General features: G+C 51.5%; 1 long non-coding RNA gene across 1 annotated transcript in view; it reads left to right on the top strand.

Annotated features, from left to right (window-relative positions):
• Window positions 1–20,000, top strand: part of LOC310650467 — a 376,544-nt gene that overhangs the window by 118,249 nt on the left and 238,295 nt on the right. The gene's annotated exons all lie outside the window — the stretch shown is intronic.

Genomic DNA, 20,000 nt, shown 5'->3' with positions numbered 1-20,000 from the left:
CCTGTGTCCCTGGCTGTCTTGTCTGCTCGTGCCTGAGGCGCTCTGCGCTATGATTGGTTGTCTTAAGGACGGGGGGGGGCGTTTCCCTTCCCCCCTTTTTATTTTCTTCTGTGTGTTCTGTACACTGTTTAATTTTACCTCAGGAGGATCCTGTGTCCCTGCCTGTCTTGTCTGCTCGAGCCTGAGGCGCTCTGCGCTATGATTGGTTGTCTTAAGGGGGGGCGTGCGTTTCCCTTCCTTCCCCCGCCCCTTTTTTCCCCTGTGTGTTCTGTACACTGTTTAATTTTACCTCAGGAGCATCCTGTGTCCCTGGCTGTCTTGTCTGCTCGTGCCTGAGGCGATCTGCGCTATGATTGGTTGCCTTAAGGAGGGGGGGGCGTTTCCCTTCCCTCCCCCTATTTTCTTCTCTGTGTTCTGTATACTGTTTAATTTTACCTCAGCAGGATCCTGTGTCCCTGGCTGTCTTGTCTGCTCGTGCCTGAGGCGCTCTGCGCTATGATTGGTTGCCTTAAGGAGGGGGGGCGTTTCCCTTCCCTCTCCCCCCTTTTTCTTTTCTTCTGTGTGTTCTGTACACTGTTTAATTTTACCTCAGGAGGATCCTGTGTCCCTGGGTGTCTTGTCTGCTCGTGCCTGAGGCGATCTGCGCTATGATTGGTTGCCTTAAAAGGGGGGCGTTTCCCTCCCCCCCCCTTTTTTTCTTCTGTTTCTTTTATATCCTGTTTCAAGAATGGCTACGGGACTTGGGTTTGACTCTTCTAAAGAAAAGAAGAAATAGGGGAGACATGATAGCAGAATTCCAGTATTTGAGAGGCTGCCACAAAGAAGGGTGTGTGTGTGTGTGTGTGTCAAACTATTCTCCAAAGCACCAGAGGGCAGGATGAGAAACAATGGTTGGCAACTGATCAGAGAGAGAAAGAAGCAACCTGGAATTAAGGAGAAACTTTTTGACAGTGAGGATAATTAACCAGTGGAACAGCTTGCCACCAGAAATCGTGGGCGCTCCATAACTGGAGTTTTTTAAGAAGAGGTCAGACAGTCACTTGTCTGAGATGGTTTAGGTCCTCCTGCTTGAGCAGGGGGCTGGACTAGAAGTCCTCCAAGGTCCCTTCCAGCTCTATTCTATTATAAAGTGAAGGGAAACAATGCCAAAGGTGGGAGGACCAACTTTTGTTCTATTCTATTCTATTCTATTCTATTCTATTCTATTCTATTCTATTCTATTCTATTCTATTCTATTCTATTCTATTCTATTCTATTCTATTCTATTCCTATTCCTATTCCTATTCCTATTCCTTATTCTATCTCTACCCTTCTAATCCTATAACCCTCTATTCTTTTAATTTTCCCTGTAAACCGCCCTGAGTCCTACGGGAATAGGGCGGTATATAAATTTAAATATAAATAAATAAAATAAATTCTATTCTATTTATTCTATTCTATTCTTATTTCTATTCTATTTATTCTGTTCTATTCTTATTTCTATTCCATTTATTCTATTCTTATTTCTATTCTATTTATTCTATTATTTCTATTCTGTTATTATTTCTGTTATTATTTCTATTCTACTCATTTCTATTCTATTCCTATTTCTGTTCTATCTCAAGATGTTGCTGTCTTGTCTGCTGTGAATATAAATGTAAAATATATTTATGTATACAAAAATGCAGGCAAACACAGGACTGAGCCGCCCCCCCCCCACGCCTGCACATGGAGGGTCCTTCTCAGCATTGGGACCCTCACATGAAAAAGGCACAAACAGAAATGGTGATCAGGTCTTGAAAACATGCATACAGTCCTCACTTACTGACTGCCTCATTTAGTGATCAAAATTAAAACCACAAAACTTTGTGCCTAGAAACTACTGTGGTATTGAATGTTGGTTTTAAGTGCCTAAATTTATTGTTTGGCGCTTTTGTTACTTCATTTATTTTGGCAGCAATATGTATGTTGAGTAAATGTTTAGTTATTTTCAAATGGTATTATTTGTTTACAGAATTAAAAACATGTTTATTTTTTTAAAAAAAATTAAAACCAGTCTGGAAAAAGACACAAATAACATTTTGACCAGTGCTCACATTTATGGCCATCATAGCATCGCACAGTCTTGCGATTATCCTTCAGGCACTTCCCAACCAGCACAACCATTGCAGTCTCCCGTGGTGATGGGATCGCCCTTTGCAAGTTTTCCATCTAGGTTCCCAGAAGTGGAATCGACGGATGACGCCGATCTCACAATGCAGATCAGGTGTCCTGTGGTGTCTCAGTTGACAACCCTGGTAATTCCCTTCACAATGGAACCGGAAGTGAAAAACCACGGTCATGTGGTTTTTTGCTTGGTGGCCGTGGCACTTAAATGATAGAGTTGCCAGTCCCGCTTGCAGCTGGTAAACTTCGATCAGCATATCCAATCCTGTTGGATGGCGTCTGGCGTAGTCACCCAGCAGTCTTACACCCGTACAGAGGCCCGGGGCCATCGTCACGCAGCACAGACCAGCAGCCCTGAGCCTCCTCACAGCTCAGGCTCAATTTGTTTGGCTCCAGCTTTGCTCGTGGGGGCTGGACACGCTGGCTGTATTCGGACATCTGCTAAAGTGGGGTTCACAGGTTGTGGGAATCTGGACAGCTGAGCAGCCCATTGTAGCAACTCTGGGAGATTCATATGAAAAGATCCCTGAACCACTGCAGGTCAGGGGTGACTCTCTTCCAAAGTTGTCCCCATTTCCAGCCTGCTTAATAACGCCCCGACATGTTGTGAGGAATATCTCGATTCCTTTTTATAACATTATCTTCCAAACTCACAGAAGAGGACACCGAACTTCGACTGATCCTGGTCGGAAAGTCTGGGGGTGGGAAGAGCGCCACGGGCAACACCATCCTTGGCCGGAGGGAGTTCGAGTCCATCTTGTCGATAAACGCCACCACCCTGAAGTGCCAAAAGGCGCAGGGAAGCTGGAAGGACAGGAGGATTTCTGTGATTGACACACCAGCCCTTTTCGATTCCGAAGAGATTGGTCAGTCACTGGAATCAGAGAAGAAAACTTGCCTTGAGATGTGCCAGTCAGGTCGCCACGCCTTTATTTTGGTGACCCAGGTGGGGCGCTTCACCGCGGAAGATGTGGTAGCTGCAAAGCGTGTCTGTCAAATCTTTGGAGACAAGTCCACCGGGCACACAATCGTCCTCTTCACCTGCCTGGAGGATTTGGGAGGGGTCCCCCTGCAGGAGTACGTCAAACAGTCCGACAACAAGGCACTGCAGGAGCTGATCCGGCAGTGCGGGGACCGCTTCTGTGGCTTCAACAACAAGGCTGTGGGAGAGGAGCGGGAGAGGCAGATCTCGGAGCTGATGGAGATGGTGGAGAGATGCTACAAGGTACGAGACCAACATGCCACAGAACAGAACTAAATGGCAGCGTGGAACTGGGCAAGGGCAGCGCTCTTTCTGGGCATCTGGTGGAGCTGCTCTGTTTACACGAGAGCAAGGGTTCCCTTCTCTCTGGGTGACACCAATGGGTCGAGAGCCTCATATTAGGAAAGGCAATGGGGGGGGCAGAGGAGGGAGGCAAATGGGTGGAGATTAGTAGCCGAGATTCCAACATTGGGAACCGGACAGTTGAATCGTCTTCCTTGTTAGCAAAGGAAGGCAGAGGAGGGAGGGCGAGAGAAAGGGAGGGGGCGTAGCTACAAGTGTGGCACAGAATCACCTCTGTTGTTGCGGTGTGTGTGTGTGTGTGTGTGACATTCTAGGTCAGGGGTGTCAAACTGCCGGCCCGTGGGCCAGATGCATCATAGCGAAACCGCGCCCACCCCATTGCCGGCAAAAAAGTCGTGATACGTCGTGACACATCATGTGACGTTGCGAGTTTGATGCCCCTGTTCTAGGTAATTTGGAGAGAGGCTTGCTCCTTCAGCTGGGTTCTCTCCAGGAAGCCAAACAAGGAGAGCTCGAATGGAGGGCGGGGCAGGGACGGGAATGGTTGTAACTCGAAAACTACCTGTGCACACAATGTGATCAGTCTACTGATGTTGGAGAGGGGAACACTCCTGGAAAAGGGGGTCCAGGAAGGGGTGTGAACAGTCCCCCAGGGCAGTCTCCTACGTCCTCCAGATGGTTCGGGATCAGGAATGACTCTGCCTCAACAGCAGCGGCGAAGGAGGGGGTAACCCTCTTTTAACCCCCTCCCACCAATTCCTGCCTGTGTCTTCTGGGGGGAAGGAGACTTCTTGGCAACCTCCGAGCAAGGCAAGTCTCTCCTTTGCCTGATTCTATTTCGCTTTTCATCCAGAAATCCCCAGATTCGGCCTGTGCCAATCATCCGGAAATGGCTGGAAGCATCCGAGGTAAAGTCTGTAACCCCTGGGGGGCAGGGATTGGGTGGGATTCGCTGTCCTGGGTGGAGGGCGGAGGAGGTCAACCGTCCCGCTCGGTTAGACAGCAAAAGAAACTCCTAGGACGTTTATTTTTTACCAAGAGAATAACTTTACTCAGTGCTTTTTTTGTAAAAGAAAAAGGTGCCGGAACTCACACATGTCATACAACCCGCCTTGCCTACCCTACAAGTTTCCATCCAAAAAAGGTGCCGGAACTCCGTTCTGAGCGTTCTATGACAAAAAAAGCCCTGACTTCACTGAAGTTTTCATGTGGTTACAGAAGCAGAAAAAGCCGATTCTAATGATTTCGTACACAAACAGCATCGGAGAGTTTTCCCTCCTCCCCCCTCCTCCTCCCACTGCCCATGGTCCACCGATCACTTTGTTTTGGGAACGATCCAACTACTTTCCCAGCTGAATCACTTTGTTGTGTTGGGTCTGTCTCAGGCTTTAGCGAGTCAACCATGACAGACGGGCTGTGATGGCCATATGCTGACTGACTGGTTTGCCCTTCGTGTCTCCTCTCCCCTTTGGGTTGTAGGGCCTGAACGGCGGATCGTCCTCATGGGCAAAACCGGAAGTGGGAAAAGTGAGACGGGAAACACCATCCTGGGAAGGAAAGTCTTTGGGATGTCACCTGTGCCAGATACAAAAAGTTGCCAAAAGGAGGTGACGCTGTGGAACGGCAGGAGGATTGTGGTTGTCGATACGCCTGGCTTCCTCCACACCGGGGGTCCAGAGAGGGTACATGCTGCTGAACTGAGCGAGTATATGAAGTTATGCTCCCCGGGTCCCCACGTTATTCTCTGCATCATGCGCTCTGACCGTTTCTCCGAGGAGGAGAAGAAGGTTGCTCGGATGATCAAAGAGATTACCAGTGAGAACGGCAGGAATTATACGATCCTCTTGTCCACCCACAAAGGTAAGCCGGAAGGCGACTCTGCTGCAAATTTGCAAGATCAAAAGGAATTTCCTGCTGACTGGGGGAACCGCTACCTGGCCTTCAACAACGCGGCCGAAGGAGAAGAACGGGTGGTTCAGGTGGCCAAACTAATGAAGATGATTGATCAGCTCGTATTTGAGAATGGAGATGATCTTTATTACAAGGGGAAAAGTGGCTTGTGTCATATCATCTAACTAACAGACCCCCAGAAGCCTCTCTACTGGATCCTCTGCTCCAAGGGGGCAACTCTGCCACAGGCCACAGCCCTCCATTTCCCCCCCTTCTGCTCTGAGTTGTAATCCGGCCCTCGCCGGGAGACCGCCAAAGAAGCGAGTCAGAGATTCATGGCGGAGTCATCCTGAGCTGATTCCTTCTCCCAAGAACCCAGTTTTTCCTCTTGAATGACAGGACTTTCTTCAATGGGAAGATCCTGCCCCCCCTAGTATCAACTGTCCCCACAGCTTAATTCTCTACTAGCCTGGACCCTTAGGAAGGACACTTTCTTTTGGGCTTCCCTTCTCTCAGTCCTTTGAGGAAGACCAGGCCAGTAAACCACCAACACAACCAATATTAGAGTTGGACTTTATAGGTATAAATTACAGCAGAAGAATCTTGAAAGTGTCTCCCCTTTGCTCCGACTGGCACCAAAGAGCATCAAGGCAGGGCAGCCTTGAGCTTCTTTCTCACCCCTTTCTGTTTTCCTGGGGTGAATCCTTGCTTTCCTAACAGCTGCCACATATTTTCTTTGGGGCTTTCCCATCTGCCCATCCTTCGAGGTAGAACAGCTCGAGAAACCACCTGGCCTTCAACAACAAGGCCAAAGGAGAAGAACGGGAAGCTCAGGTGACCAAACTGATGAAGATGATTGATCAGCTCATTTATGAGAACGGTGATGCTACTTGCTACACGGAGAACATGCTGAGGGCAGACATAAACAACTTCTCCTGGTGTTCTCTTCTCTAACGGACACCGAAGAGCCTCTCTTCTGCTCCAAGGGGGCAGCTCTGTCAAAGGCCACAGCCCTGCATTCCCCCCCATCTCTCCAAGTTGTAATCCAGCCCTTGCCAGGAGACCGCCGAAGAACCCCAAAGTCAGAGATTCGTGGCGGAATCACCCTGAGCTGATTCCTTCTCCTGAGAACCCGGTTTCTCCCCTCAGATGACAGGACTTTCTTCCAAGGGCAGAGGAAGATCCTGCCCTGTCCCCACATCAACTAGCCGCCCCCCTCAGCCTAATTCGCTACCAGCCTGGACCTCTGTTCCTTTAGAAGCACAGACTCTTTGCGGCTTCCCCATCTGTCAGTCCTTTGAGGTAGACCAGGCCAGGAAACCACCGACACAAGAAATATTACAGATTATAAGCAGCAGAATCTTGAAAATGTCTGCCGTTTGCTCCGGCTGGTACCAAAGAACATCAAGGCAAGGCAGCCTTGAGGTTCTTTCTCACCTTTTCCTGTTTTTCCTGAGCTGAATCTTTGCTTTCGGAACAGCTGCCTGATATATTCTTTTCCTTCCTTCCGTCGGCCAACATGGACTCAGTTGGGAGGGCATTTCTGTCTCAACCAAAGATCTGATTAAATCTCCTCCTTGCTTAGGAAAGAGGCTGTGTGTGGTTGGTTTGTGTGTGTGTGTGTGTGTGTGTGTGTGTAGAGCGAGCTGGGAAGACTGTTCAGGTTGGTCCACTCAGCCTGACCAGGTTGGCCCACTCAGGAGGGCAGCCATGTTCCAGGAAAGCATTGATATCTATTTGTAGGATTGAGAAGGCTGCCCAACTCTTAGAAACCAAATCCTAACAGAACCCCCCCCCCCAAAAAAAAATATTTTAGAGATGGACCAGCGTCCTTGTGAAGGCTGGACAGATCTGGCTGGCTTTTTGCCCCATGCAAGGGCTGGGTTAGATGGCCTCAAGGTTCCCCCATTCTAACACCAGGAGCTCTTTTGCTCTGCTTGTTTTTCCCATCGGCGAGCAGAAGTGAATCCACGCCCCCTCCCCAAGTTGAAAGGTGACTGCTAAAATTCGGGGGGAGGGGAAAAAGCCCCCCCGCATTAGCAGCGGGTGATATCCGGACCCTCCAGGCTGTCCCTGCCCCCCCTCTGAAAACCTCCCCCTGCGGAAAAACGGACTTTGAGAACAGGCAATGGCTGTGGGTCCCGGGCAAGAGAGGTGGGGGCTCCAATGGGCTGGCTGGGTGCCCCCTGAATGCTGAGGCTTCCCCCAGAAGAGACAGGGCTATCGAAGGAAACGTCTTCATCAGGGTCCAGTCCAAGCCGGGAATAAACAACATGGCGACTGCTTTGGAAAGAAGGTTGCAGTTTATTGAAGAGGAGAGCCAGACAGAAAGATGGCGTTGGAAGAAAAGAGAGAGAGAGAGAGAGAGAGAGAGAGAGAGAGAGAGAGAGAGAGAGAGCACATGTAGGGAGTGGGTTTTTATACCCCCGCGGGCTCTTGAGGTGGCTTCCTGTTCCTGTTTGAGGCTTTGTATTTCCTGTGTCATATTACTTTGACCTGAGTCTGTGGCATCTGTGGGTTAATCCCATTATATCCTGTCCTAGAGTTTGGGTGGGGTATGTAGATTTGAGGTGTCTCTGTCTTCCTAAGCTTCTAGCTGGAGGCCTCCGGCCTTCCTGAAGGGATGATCACATCGGCATTTCTACAGAGCTGGTTTCTGCTAGGGCAGGGGTGTCAAACTCAATTTCATTGAGGGTCGCATCAGCATTGCGGTTGCCCTCAAGGAGCCGGGTGGGTATGGCCAGGGTGGGCGTGGCCTACTGGTTGGGTGTGGCTGGAGTGGGTGTGGCCTACTGGGTGGGCATGGCCAGCTCTACATCGTTGGCATCAAGGGTGCCTATGGGGGCCTGGGCAGGAGTGCGGCAGATCTGAGGGTCTCTGGCAGAAGGAGGGTCTCTGGGCCAGGGCCAAGGCAGTGGGGGCCATTCCCTCACTGTTTCCAGGATGGCTTTGCGGGCCGCATGAAACCACTTCGCGGGCCGGATCCGGCCCCCGGGCCTTGTGTTTGACACGTCTGTGCTAGGGGGAGGGAGACCTGGGGCTATTAAGAAAAACTGGGCCTGCTTTTCTGCCTCTTGAAGATCTTTTGAGGAAATATAATATTCTGCCCTTTTAAGAGTTCCTTCTCTGGGGGGACTGACTTTCCACAGGGTCCTTGGGGGCATTTAGTTTCTTCCTTCCCCCTCCCTCCATCTCTCTCTCACACACACACACTGGTTCCTGGTGCTTCTTCTGGCGTGGATGAAGATTGGGTGTGTGTGTGTGTTCTGCGGTGGGGCGGGTTGCCAGAGGGGGCCCTGAAGGTTGCGTCAACACAGGGACGGAATCAAGACGACGTGAAGTCTTGGTACCACTTTACAAAGCCTTGGTAAGGCCACCCTTGGAATACGACGTCCAGTTTAGGTCACCACGATGTAAAAAAGAGGTTGAGACTCTGGAAAGAGGGCAGAGAAGATGATTCAGGGGACTGGAGGCCAAAACACACAAGGAACGGTTGCTGGGAATTGGGTATGTCCGGTTTAATGAAGAGAAGGACGAGGGGTGATGTGATAGCCGTGTTCCAGTATTTGAGGGGCTGTCACAGATAGGAGGGGGACAATCTGTTTTCCAAAGCACCTGTAGGCCAGACAAGAAGTAAGGGAAACTAATCAAGGAGACAAGCAATCTGGAAGTCAGGAGAAACATCCGAATGTTGAGAACAGTTAACCAGTGGAACAGCTTGCCGCCAGACGTTTGGGTGCTCCAACACTGGAGGCTTTTAAGAAAAGATCAGAGAGCCATTTGTCCAGTGGGGGTTGGACTATTAGACCACCAAGGCCCCTTCCAGTTTGGTTACTCTCTGTCTCGCCCACCGCCCCCAGACATACAATGTGGTAACCGTACCTAGAAGTCACCCACTCTCTCTGGGTTTACGTAGTCAAGCCGCCGGACTGGTTGACTGCAAGGTTGGCTGTGCAAGGCCCGAACGCCTTGCGGTGGGGGTGAGCTCCTGTTGCTGGCCTCAGCTCCTGCTGAGCCAGCAGTCTGAAAGCCTGCAGTTGCGACTAGATGAACGGGTACCACGTCGGCGGGAAAGTAATAGCGTTGGGTGCACTGTTCAGAGACGTTTGGAGATTTGGGCCCTGCAACCTCTGAATCGGGGCTCCCGACTCAGCCCCCACCCCGCTCCAGCCCACCAGCCTCCACCTGCCCACAAGGCAGAGGACTTACGAACTCTGGAGCGCCATTTACGGCAGAGGAAAATAGGAGATAAAGCAGGGCGCAGTTCTTCTGCGCAAGCCATCTTGCGAGGCAAAGCACAGGCAAAGATGAGGAGAAAGCAAGGAAGGGCCGGACAATGACTGGAACCCCGGGAGCCCTCCCTCCCTCCCCTGCTGGCCACATGCCAATCAACTTGGGAAAAATCTTCGAGAAGGAGCCAAAAGGGAAATCGAGGAAAAGATAACAAGGTGGAGACACCCGCCTTGCTCCTGCTGCGCCCAGCTGGAACCCGGACAAGGTCCCAGGTGTGCCTGCATTTTATGGCCCTGTTTGTAGCTGGGATCCATCATGGGCTTGCCTGAAGGCTCAAAGTTCCCAGCCTTCCAGGTGGTTCTGGACCTCTTTAAGACTGGTGGGGCTCCTTGTGATCCCGGATTCCGACTTCCCTTCAGACCTGATTCCTTTCCTACCTGTTTGCTGATTCTTCCTCCCTCTTGTGCTCCCATTCGTCGAATGCTTTACAGACGCCCAAGTCAATGAGTCCAGGGCATTTTGCTGGCCCGCTAATTTCCCTGTCGTAACGTCCACCAGCCGTTCAAAGGGCGAGGAAATCGGGCCGAGAAGCAGCACCGGAGAGCAGCAGATCCAGCTACCACGGGGGATTCCTGATCCCTCCATCCGGATGAGACACCCCCCCCATTCCCCAGAAGTGCCAAGAGTGGGCAAAGGCTGGGGCAGGAGGAGTGCAACTGGGCGACGGCTCTTTCTGGGCATCAAGTCGTTCCTCAATTCTGGGAGACTCCCGATGGGTGGGTGGGACAGCCGAGACTCTCGTGTTAGGACAGACTATCGGGGGGGGGGGAGGGAGGGAGGCCAACGGGTGGAGTTTGATAACTGAGATCCTAATGTAAGGAAGCGGAGAGCTGAATCACTCGGGATCCCCTCCTTGTTAGCAAAGAAAGGCAGAGGAAGGAGGGGGAGGGAAAGGGAAGGGACTTCGCAACCAGTGTGGCACTGAAGCACCTGTGCTGTTTTTGGGGGGGGATATTCCAAGTAATTTGGGGAGGGGTCTTGCTGCTTTTCTCAAGTTTCTGTTGTCCGGGCAGCCAAAAAAGGGGAGAGATGGAATCGAGGGCAGGGAGGGGAGACCTTCTTCCAAACACCCCCACATAGGACCCCCAATCCCATCTCCGGGGTGTGTATGTGTGTGTGTGTCTTCCTGGGTAATCACTGTATTGTTGCGAGAGAGGGGAACATTCCTGGAGGAGGGGGTCCAGGGAGGGGGACCAGGAAAGGGGTCCAAGAAGGGGGTCTGGGAAAGGGGTCTGAGTAGGGGGTCCAGGAAAGGGGTCCGAGAAGGGGGTCCAGGAAAGGGGTCTGAGAAGAGGATTTAGGAAGGGGACCCAGGAAGGGGACCCAGGAAAGGGGTCTGGGAAGGGGGCCCAGGAAGGGGGCCCAGGAAGGGGGTCTGGGAAGGGGGTCCAGGAAGGGGTCCGAGAAAGTAGTCCGAGAAAGTAGTCTAGGGGGGCAGGAAAGGGGTCTGGGAAGGGGGCCCAGGAAGGGGTCAGGGAAAGGTGTCTAGGAAGGGGGGGCCAGGAAAGGGGTCTGGGAAGAGGGTCCAGGAAGGGGTCAGGGAAAGGTGTCTAGGAAGGGGGTCCAGGAAGGGGGTCTGGGAAAGGGGTCTAGGAAGGGGTCCAGGAAGGGGGTCTGAGAAGGGGATCCAGGAAAGGGGTCTGGGAAGGGGTCCAGGAAGGGGGTCTGAGAAGGGGATCCAGGAAAGGGGTCTAGGAAGGGGTCCAGGAAGGGGGTCTGAGAAGGGGATCCAGGAAAGGGGTCTGGGAAGGGGGTCCAGGAAGGGGTCCGGGAAAGGGGTCTAGGAAGGGGTCCAGGAAGGGGGCCTGGAAGGGAGTCCAGGAAGGGGGTCTGAGAAAGGGATCCAGGAAGGGGGCCTAGAAAGGGGTCTTAGGAAGGGAGTCCAGGAAGGGGGTCCGGAAGGGGGTTCAGGGAGGGGGTCCTGGAAAGGGGTCTGGGAAGGGGGTCCAGGAAGGGGTATGAACTCCCTGACGTATCAGTCTCCAGCGTCCACCAGCTGGTTCAGGAACAGGATGACTCCGCCTGAAGGGCAGTGAGGAGGGGGTGACCCTCTTTTGGGGCCCCTCCAATTCCTGCCTGGGTCTTCTAGGGGGGAACCTCCGAGCAAGGCAGCCTCTCCTTTGGCTGATCCCGTTTCGCCTTTCATGCAGAAACCCCGAGATTTGCGCTGTGCGACTTGTCTGGAAATGGCTGGAAGCATCCGAGGTAAAGTCTTGGGCCCTGGGGGTGGGTGGGGCGACTGTCCTGGGTGTTGGGAACAGGGGTGTGATGGCCGTACGCTGCTGACCGGGTCCCCATCTTGTTTCTTCTCCCCTTTGGGTTGTAGGGCCTGAGCAGAGGATCGTCCTGGTGGGCAAAACCGGAAGTGGGAAAAGCGCGACGGGAAACGCCACCCAGGGAAGGAACGTCTCTACCTCCGGCATGTCATCGAAGTCAATCGCTTCGAGTTGCCGAAAGGAGGAGGCATGGTGGAATGGCAGGAAGATTGTGGTGGTCGATACGCCGGGCTTTTTTTGACAACGGGTTTCCAGAGTACCAAACTGTTCCAGAACTCATGAAGTGTATGAAGTTTTGCCCCCCCCCGGGTCCCCATGTTATTCTGTGGCTCATGCGTCGCAACGTTTTCTCCCAGGAGGAGAAGGAGCTTGTCGATCAGAATCCCGAGTGCCGCGTATCCGAGGGAGCGCCTGTTACTCATCCCAGCTTCTGCCAACCTAGCAGTTCGAAAGCACGTCAAAATGCAAGTAGGAAAATAGGGACCGCTCTGGTGGGAAGGTAACAGCGTTCCGTGCGCCTTTGGCGTCTAGTCATGCCGGCCACATGACCACGGAGACGTCCTCGGACAAGCGCTGGCTCTTCGGCTTTGAAACGGAGATGAGCACCGGCCCCTAGAGTCGGAAACGACTAGCACGCGTGTGCGGGGGAACCTTTACCTTTTTATTGTTCACCCACAAAGTTCACCTGGAAGGCAAGACTCTGGAGGAATTCAATATCTCAGGGAGACGGCTCGCTTCAGGAACTGGTGGCCCAGTGTGGGAACCGCTGCCTGGCCTTCAACAACAAGGCCGAAGGAGAAGAACGGGAGGCTCAGGGGGCCGAACTGATGAAGAGGATTGATCAGCTCGTGTACAAGAATGGGGATGCTACTTGCTACACGGAGGACATGCTGAGGGCAGACATAAACAACTTCAAAGAAGTACGTGGCTTGTCGTGGTGTCCTCTCCTCTAACGGACACCGAAAAGCCTCTCTGATTGATGTTCTGCTCCAAGGGGGCAGCTCTGTCAAAGGCCACAGCCCTGCATTTCCCCCCTTCAAGTTCTAACCCAGCCCTCGCCATGAGACCTCCAAAGAGGTTCGTGGCTGAGTCACGCCGAGCCTATTTCTTCTCCTGAGAATCTGGTTTCTCCCCTCGGATGACAGGACTTTCTTCAGTGGGAAGACACACACACACACACACACACACACACACACATACACACAAACACACACACAGAGGTATCAACTGGCCCCACAGCTTAATTCTCCACCAGCCTGAACCCTTAGGAAGGACACTGTCTTTCGGGCTTCCCATCGCTCGGTCCTTTCTGGTACGCCAGGCCAGGAAATCACCAACTCAAGAAATATTAGAGCTTGATGTTATGGGTGTAACAACAGCAGGAGAATCTTGAAAAACGTCTCCCCCTTCGCGCGGACTGGCGCCAAAGAGCATCAAGCCTTGAGGTTCTTTCTCACCCCTTCTTGTTTTCCTGGGGTGAATTCGTGTTTTCCTAAGAGCTGCTTGATAAGATTCCTTCCTTTCTTCCTTCCATTGGGCAACGAGGACTCAGTAGGGAGGCCATTTATTTCTGTGTCAGCCAAAGATCTTATTAAATCTCCTTGCTTATGAAAGAGGCTGTGTGGGGGCTTTTTTTGTTGCGGGTGTGAGGAGTTGAGGTGGGTCCACTCAGCCTAACCATCTCCATGTCTTGATGGGCTCAAAAGGCTGAGAGGGACAGTGTCCAATCGTCCTGTCGGAGGGGGACACAGAACGAGTAGACTATACTCAAGGGGTGGGTCAGAATGCGGGGTCTCCCCCGAAGCTGGCTGCAAGCCCAACCAAACCCAGGGGCCCAGGAACCGGACACTCCCTTCTGGGGGCCAACACACAGCTCTCTCTCTCTCTCTTGAGCTGCCCAAACCAGGTGGGCCCTGAATCCCCTCTGCAGGTGTGCCCCGGGAATAAGGGCCAAGGTGTGTGTGTGGGGGGGTTTGAGCCAGCTCATAGCAGACCCCACCGTCACCTGGTCAGAACTGCAACATCACCCAGCGATGGATGGGACTTCTTGTGATTTTTTCCGAGCTGATTGGCACGGGGCCAGCAGGAGAGGGAGGGGGTCCCAAGGCCCAGATCACGGTCCACCAGCCCCACCAGCCTTTGAAGAGCTCTGGAACCTTCCCAGAATGCTGGGAACGATGAACCTTAAGAGCCTTGGTGGAGCAGTGGGCTAATGCCTCCTTAAGTAACACCAGCTGCCTGCAATTAGTGCAGGTTCGAATCCCACCAGGCTCAAGGTTGACTCAGCCTTCCATCCTCCCGAGGTAGGTAAAATGAGGACCCAGATTGTTGGGGGCAATAAGCTGACTTTGTAATAATGCCACTTGGTGTGTGTGTGAAAGCCCTAATAAGCAGGCATATACATAGAATGAAGGCTATTGCTAAGCACATTGATTTGTGCTTAGAGTGTAAGCCGCCCTGAGTCTTCAGAGAAGGGCGGGATATAAATGGGATTAAAATAAAATAAATAAAAATAAAAGTATGCAGGTGCGCCCGTGATGGATCTCAGGTACAAACCGGGCCGTAAAATGGGACTTTGTCTGGGTTCCACCTGGGTGCAGCAGGGACAAGGCGTGTCTTTCCACCCATTATCTGTTGCCCTCCCCCCTTTGACTAGTTCGTCAATGTCCTTGAAGCCTGGTATGATCCAGTCCTGGAACTTCTAGTAACCCTAACTCCTCCCACCATGTGACTTTGCCTTCCCATTCCCATCACTGCTCCACTACATTCTGTCACACACACCCTCCTCCCGCCATGCCCTTTAGAATAGAATAGAATCTGGAAGGGACCTTGGAGGTCTTCTAGTCCAGCTCCCTGCTCGAGCAGGACAACCTATACCGTCTCAGACTGTGCTGCCACCGTGTGGTGTTGGAATAACCATGATCTCTGTTCCTATACATGTAGCTGGCTAGTACTTTTATGGCTTACTTCCTTACACATGGTTCACTGAAGACTTTCCATGGTAGAAAAGTACTAGCCAGAAAAGTACTAGCCAGCTACATGTATAGGAACAGAGATCATGGTTATTCCAACAGTGTGGTTGTTTTGGGAAATTATAATATGCTATCTTAACTGGGTCAGCCAACTCCTCCCACTCTCTGACGTATATCCTCCTTCTCCTGACCATGTGCCTTCACCCCTCCCCTTTCTGGGATGGACTTCCTCCTTCTTGTTCTTTTGTGTTTCATCTCCTCCTCCATAAATGGCAGGGCAGACACATGTGCAGACACTGAGTCGTTACTGTCTTTTGACCTTGGAAATATCGTGCGTTTATCATCTACCTCACCTTGAGTGCTGTACATTTCTCGGCATGCAAATAAAGGTATTTCTGGACGATAAAAGATACTTTCATGAGTTCTGCTATCTGGCAAAGACTGTTAACAATGATAGTATCCGCTTATACAGGCCAGGCACAGGGGTCTTAGCAAGGGGAAAAATCATTAAACGACAGTTTGATCCAGAATACAGTCTCTTCTGAAAAATCTCCAGTGATGGAGCGCAAGGAAAAAAAGAAAGAAAGGAGGGACAGAGAAAGGAATAGAATAGAATAGAATAGAATAGAATAGAATAGAATAGAATAGAATAGAATAGAATAGAATAGAATAGAATAGAATAGAATAGAATAGAATAGAATAGAATCTGGAAGGGACCTTGGAGGTCGTCTAGTCCAGCCCCCTGCTCAAGCACGAGGCCCTATACCATCTCAGACAAGTGACTGTCTGGCCTCTTCTTAAAAATCTCCAGTGATGGAGCGCCCACGATTTCTGGTGGCAAGCTGTTCCACTGGTTAATTATCCTCACTGTCAGGAAGTTCATACTTAATTCCAGGTTGCTTCTCTCTCTGATCAGTTTCCAACCATTGTTTCTCATCCTTCCCTCTGGCGCTTTGGAGAATAGTTTGACACCCCCCCCCTCTTCTTTGAGGCAGCCCTTCAAATAGTGGAATTCTGCTATCATGTCTCCCCTATTTCTTCTTTTCTTTAGAGGAGCCAAACCCAAGTCTCGCAACCATTCTTGAAACAGGATATAGAAGACACAGAAGAAAAAAAGGCGGTGGGGGGGAGGGAAACGCCCCCTTTATACTTAAGGCAACCAATCATAGCGCAGATAGCCTCAGGCACGAGCAGACAAGACAGGAACACAGTAACACCCTGAGGTAAAATTAAAGAGTATATAGAAAACACAGAAGAAAAAAAGGCGGGGGGGGGGGGGAGGGAAACACCCCGTTTATACTTAAGGCAACCAATGATAGCGCAGATCGCCTCAGACACGAGCAGACAAGACAGTCAGAAACACAGGAACACCCTGAGGTAAAATTAAGCAGTATACAGAAAACACAGAAGAAAAAAGGTGTGTGTGTGTGTGTGTGTGAAGGGGAACGCCCCCTTTATACTTAAGGGAACCAATCATAGCGCAGATCGCTTCAGGCATGAGCAGACAAGACAGTCAGGAACACAGGAACACCCTGAGGTAAAATTAAACAGTATACAGAAAACACAGAACAGGGTGGGGGAGGGGAATGCCCCCTTTATATTTAAGGGAACCAATCATAGCGCAGTTCGCCTCAGGCACGAGCAGACAAGACAGTCAGGAACACAGGAACACCCTGAGGTAAAATTAAACAGTATACACAGAACACACAGAAGAAAAAGGCGGGAAAAAGGAATAGCATAGCATAGCATAGCATAGCATAGCATAGCATAGCATAGCATAGCATAGCATAGCATAGCATAGCATAGCATAGCATAGCATAGAATAGAATCACAGAGCTGGAAGGGACCTTGGAGGTCTTCTAGTCCAGTCCCCCCCCCACCCCAGGCAGGAGATTAAGCTTTGAGAAGCCAGCAAAAGTGCAACCGGGCAACAGATGACAGGTGGAGAGACACACGCCTTGTCCCTGGTTGAACCAGGATAAAGTCCCAGGTGCGCCTGCATTTTACGGCCCTGTTTGTGCCTGGGATCCGGCTCACCTGAAGTTTCACTGTTTCCTGCCTTCCGGGGGGGGGGGGGCCTCCAGAGTTCTTCTAGGGTTGGTGGACCATGGGGCCCTGGGACCTCTCCCTCCCCTGCTGGATCAGCTCCGGAGAAATCACAAAGATTTAATCTTTGAGAAGCCAGAAAAGGGACACCGAGGAACAGATAACGGGGAGAGACCCGCCTTGTCCACACAGCGCTGAGGTTGCACCCGGACAAAGTCCCAGGTGCATTTTATGGTCCTGTTTATACCTGGGATATCAGGAAGTGCTCACCTGTTTATGAAGGTTCCTTGTTCCCAGCTTTCAGGGTGTGTGTGTGTGTGTGTGTGTGTGTTTATCTGGAATGCTTCTTGGGCTGGTGGGGCTTCTTGGGAGGCAGATTAACAACAACAACAACAACGACAACAATGACAGTGATGATGATGGAAAGGACCTTGGAGGTCATCTAGTCCAACCACCTGATTAAGGAGGAGACCCTTACAGAATAGAATAGAATAGAATAGAATAGAATAGAATAGAATAGAATAGAATAGAATAGAATAGAATAGAATAGAATAGAATAGAATAGAATAGAATAGAATACGGAATGAAATGGAACGGAACAGAACAGAACAGAATAGAATAGAATACGGAATGAAATGGAACGGAATGGAACAGACCGGAAGAGAACAGAACAGACCGGAACAGAACAGAACAGAACAGAACAGAATAGAATAGAATACAGAATGAAATGGAATGGAACAGAACAGAACAGAACAGAATACGGAATGAAATGGAACGGAATGGAACAGACCGGAACAGAACAGACCGGAACAGAACAGACCAGAACAGAACAGAACAGAACAGAACAGAATAGAATAGAATAGAATAGAAAATACGGAATGAAACAGACCGGAATGGAACAGACCGGAACAGAACAGAACAGAGTAGAATAGCATATAATAGAATAGAAAATATGGAATGGAACGGAACGGAACAGAACAGAACACAGAATAAAATAAAACAGAGCATGAAGAGAACAGAAGGGAATAGGGAATATGCTCCCTTCCAATTCTTTATTCCATGATTCCGGCAGGGTCTCCTGCTTGAGCCGAGGGCTGGACTAGATGACCTCCCAGGTCCCTTCCCGCTCTGTTCCTCTGTGATTCCAGGGGGCCGGGCTAGAAGATGACCTCCGAGGTCCTAAGCTCATCTGGTGGCTGGGGGGTGGGGGTGGTGGTGGATGGGGAGGGGTGGGGTGGGTTGACGGGAAAGTGGCGGGGGAGGGCACCCGCAGCCCCTTCCCCCTCTTGCCGGACCCCGAAGCAGGAAAAACTTTCCTGAAACGGAGCCCCCCCCTTCTATCCTCGGCCCTTTCCGCAAGACCCTCCTCCCGTCTGCAGGAGTGGTGGTGGGGGGAGAGTCGCTGCCGCCCCTTCCCCATTTTCTAGACACCCCCCCCGGAGGAGGGGAGGGGAGAGGAGGGGAGGGGGGGAGGAGACCCACCTGAGTCGCTTCTGCTCCTCCGCCCCAGTGGTATTTCTCTGGGTGGGATGGTGGGGGGGGGGTGTGTGTGCCATCGGGGTGGGCGGAGTCTCCTTGACCCCCCCCATTAGTGAGATTCCTCCAGCCTCTCTTTCCCCCCCCCCCCGGGCCCTCTTTGGCCCCTTCGCCGAGCCTGGGAGGGGCGGGGGAGGCTCTGAGGCGGGGATGGGGGGGTTTCAGGATTGAATTCCCCCCTCCCCAGGTGTTCTGCCCGTTCGCACGCCCCCCCTTGCTCTCCTCAAACGCCCCCCCCACACAAAAAAATTAGGCTTTCTCCAATCTTTGCTTCTCAGGTCAGCCTGCCTCCCCTCCCACACCCCTCCTCTGCCCCTCCCCTCCCCAAGGAAATGCGGCAGGGGGGGGTGTTTTCCAAGCCAGGGAGAGCGGGCAGCATTTTTTTCCGGGGGGGGGCGAACGGGGTGAGAGGGCTCCTTCTCTCCCCCCCCCTCTTCCTCTTCCTCTATTTCTTCCTCTCTCTCCTTTTATCTCTCTGTCCCCCCCTCCCCTCCTCTTTCTTTTCTTTCTTTCTCCCTCTTTCTCTCTCCCCCTCTCCCTTTCTCTCTCTCTCTCTCTCTCTCTGTCCCCCTCCCCTCCCCTCGTCTCTTTCTCTTTCTTTTTCTCTTTCTCCCCTTTTTTCTCCCTTTCTCTCCCCCACTCTCTCTCTCCCTTTTTCTCTGTTCCCCCTCTTTCTTTCTTTTTTTCTCTTCTTTCTCCCTCTCTCTCTCCCCCTCTTTCTCTTTCGCCCCTCCCTCTCCCCCTCTCCCTTTCTCTCTATTTCTCTCTGTCCCCCTCCCCTCCTCTCTTTCTTTTTTCCTTTCTTTCTCCCTCTTTCTCTCTCCCTCTTTCTCTTTCGCCCCTCCCTCTCCCCCTCTCCCTTTCTCTCTATTTCTCTCTGTCCCCCTCCCCTCCTCTCTTTCTTTTCTTTCTTTCTCCCTTTCTCTCTCCCCTTTCTCTCTCTCTCTCCCTTTTATCTCTTTCTGTCCCCTCTCCTTTTTTTTCTTTCTCCCTTTCTTTTTTCTCCCTCTTTCTCTCTCCCCCTCTCTCTTTCGCCCCTCGCTCTCCCTCTCTGTCCCCCTCTTTTTCTCTCCCTTTCTTTTTCTTTCTCCCTCTTTCTCTCCCCACTTTCTCTCTCCCTCTTTCTCTCTCCCCTCCTCTTTCTTTCTTTCTTTCTCCCTCTGTCTCTCTCCTTTTTTCTCCTTTCTCTCTCCCCCTCTTTCTCTTCGCCCCTCGCTCTCCCCCTCTCTCCCTTTCTCTCTGTCCCCCTCCCCTCCTCTCTTTCTTTCTTTCTTTCTTTCTTTCTTTCTTTCCTCCTCTTTCTCTCCCCGCCCTCTCTCCCTTTTATCTCTCTGTCCCCCTCTCCCCCTCCTCTTCTTTCTTTCTTTCTTTCTTTCTTTCTTTCTTTCTTTCTTATTTCTTTCTTTCTCCCTCTGTCTCTCTCCTTTTTTCTCCCTTTCTCTCTCCCCCTCTTTCTCTTTCGCCCCTCGCTCTCCCCCTCTCTCCCTTTCTCTCTGTCCCCCTCCCCTCCTCTCTTCTTTCTTCTTTCTTTCTTTCTTTTTCTTTCTTTCTTTCTTT

Source organism: Vipera ursinii (assembly GCF_947247035.1).
Source record: "Vipera ursinii genome assembly, contig: SUPER_Z_unloc_1, whole genome shotgun sequence".
In the NCBI taxonomy this organism is placed as follows: domain Eukaryota; kingdom Metazoa; phylum Chordata; class Lepidosauria; order Squamata; family Viperidae; genus Vipera; species Vipera ursinii.
This window is presented reverse-complemented; position numbering and strand designations above follow the sequence as displayed.